Genomic DNA, 2,374 nt, shown 5'->3' with positions numbered 1-2,374 from the left:
TAACCAGATGAACACCAAGCTGATCGTATTGGTTATTTATTACGAAACATGTTAGGAACAAGAACCTATTTCTGGTTGCAGCTTCATATATACATTTGCTCGTCCCCGATTGATTCTGGCACGGTACCATCTTACCATCGAAGGAATGCCCCTTTTTAAGGTATTATATACTTAGACTCTTTTTTCTAGTAGAGAAATACTTGTGGCATTCTTATAAAAACCACACAGATGTCCCCATATACGCTCTACCACTATTTTGCTTAGCATCCAACAATTAGTTTCATGTCTTTATTTGTAGGAAACCCGTTCTGAGTTGGGTGAAGTTTGGCCAGCCGTTTAGCACCACTGAGTGCACGTGGATCGTGGTCCAGACAGTACTACACCTTAGACCGATTGACAACTTGCCTTCTACCTTTACAAACAGGTGAGCGCCGAGTGGCAAGTTTCACAATTTTCTTATTTTTTTTAGTGTTATAACTATCTCTTGGTTGTCTGCCTATCCAGTGACAGTGTTTGAGCCCAGATATTGCTACTTTGAAAAGCTGACTTTGATACTTTTCTTGCATTAATTACACCGTAGGATCTATTCATCATCCTACTCCAACTGAACTATTGAAGATGAGAGCCCCCACGAGCACCAGTTAAGGTAATCTACCTTTATGGTCCTCCAGTTCATTATTATAGAACTATACAAAGTAATATAGCTAATAAACAGCTGACTTTTTGTTTTCATATTCTTCTCAACCCTACAGGTGCTATGGAACTGGCCCAGATCAAGTCTATGAATTTATAGGAACTAGGTTTTTTGTCATAATTGTATTCTCCTGAAGAATTTTCGTTATTTGCATGTATGAACAGAAACATGTTGAGACAGCTCTCTGGATTGATAACAGAGACTTAATAATATGCTACACTGATCCTAATGGAGTTTATTACACAATAGGTTGTCCAAAGTGTACAGTGTTTTCTGAATTTGTATTATTTAGCATTTGACTGCCTAATACGTATTCCTATGTTTTTGTAAAGTTTTTGTGACTTTTGTTTTGTGGACCAAAAGATTTAATCAAGTTTTTAACTATATTGATCTGTTATTAAAATTCTTTTGTAATTTCTAGATGTGAGAGGTCCCCTCCTCCTTTCGGATGCTGGTTGTCGGAACCTGTACCTTTAGATCTGTCTCCCTTTATAGTTTGAGCTCTGTCCTAAACCAACTCCTAGGGCACATTGGGAGCGACACTTGCCGTAGACCAGGACCTGCTACTCTGCACCAGAAGCTCCCAAAGCAAAGAGCAGAAACTGACAAGATTCATCCTGTCCTCGAGACTCTGAAGTGGGTCTCACAGCATCCTGTGGAATAGATCAGCTAATGCTCTCTCTTCCACAGCATTGAAACAGGTCAGGCTGCTGTCAAAGCTGAGCTTGATTGTATTGACGCTGAGGGATACCAATGGTTCTACTTTTCTACTTGATGCCCCTCCTCCAAATTGCAATGCTTGCATGTTGAGCCGGCTCGTTGCTGCATCGTGCCCTTGATGAGCCCATCACCTACTAGGCTCAAATCAACCATTTCATACTAATGACATGACTCAAACCGCCAGAGGGTCACTTGCTGAGTCAAAACAGGGGTTACGCCATGACTCAATCCGATCTGCATTCAAACTGCTGCTTTGTCAAACTGCACACCAGATCAACAGAATCACCTATTCAACGACTTGCGCCCACTGACTCAAACTACAAGAGCATCACGCATCAACCCTTCCAAGCAGTAAAAACCTAACTCGACCTGGCTCGACCTCAAACAGACCTTGATGAGCATCCCACAACCTGTTTTGCCGAACGCTGCCTTTGAACTGTATTGAGCTACCACATTCAACCCTTGTCAATCCCCGTTTGCTGTTGGGACACCTTTTTTATCCAAGAAACATATTCTTTTTACTTGCCTTACACACCTGACACATTACTCAGAGTGCCACATTTTACTATCTTTGCTTATTCTATGTTCTTTCCTCAGCAGTGTTTTTTATGTAGTGTTTTTCCATTTTGTCATTTTGCAGATGATGTACTTTATTAAAGTATATCTATTTTTATTGAACTTTGATTGGACACTCCCTTTATTTTGGAATGTTATGTTTTGCTGTTTAGATCGCTACTGAATCACATTTGCACCCCTTTAAAGAGCATATTCTTCTCTAGGCCCATGTTACCTCAAAAGGCAAAGGAAGTATATCTCTATACTGTGCCTGTTGGTGGTTCTTGGTTTATAGCAGTGTGAGGTCTTAGTGGACATTTTAGTGCCTACTCATCCTTTTACTTTTTAGGTTAGAATCCATTTAATCACAGTCCTCATTGCCAGGAATCCTCGACAAAGGACGTA

General features: G+C 40.5%; 1 long non-coding RNA gene across 1 annotated transcript; it reads left to right on the top strand.

Moving 5' to 3' along the window:
- Nucleotides 1-302: 302 nt before the first annotated feature.
- LOC138510933 (uncharacterized) lies at nt 303-2,024 on the top strand. Its single transcript, XR_011280478.1, has 3 exons — nt 303-424; nt 581-646; nt 753-2,024. It is a non-coding gene; the product is annotated as an uncharacterized lncRNA (long non-coding RNA).
- The last annotated feature ends 350 nt before the right edge of the window (nt 2,025-2,374 follow it).

This window comes from Ambystoma mexicanum, chromosome 6p (genome assembly GCF_040938575.1).
Source record: "Ambystoma mexicanum isolate Mex_15411 chromosome 6p, UKY_AmexF1_1, whole genome shotgun sequence".
In the NCBI taxonomy this organism is placed as follows: Eukaryota; Metazoa; Chordata; class Amphibia; order Caudata; family Ambystomatidae; genus Ambystoma; species Ambystoma mexicanum.
This window is presented reverse-complemented; position numbering and strand designations above follow the sequence as displayed.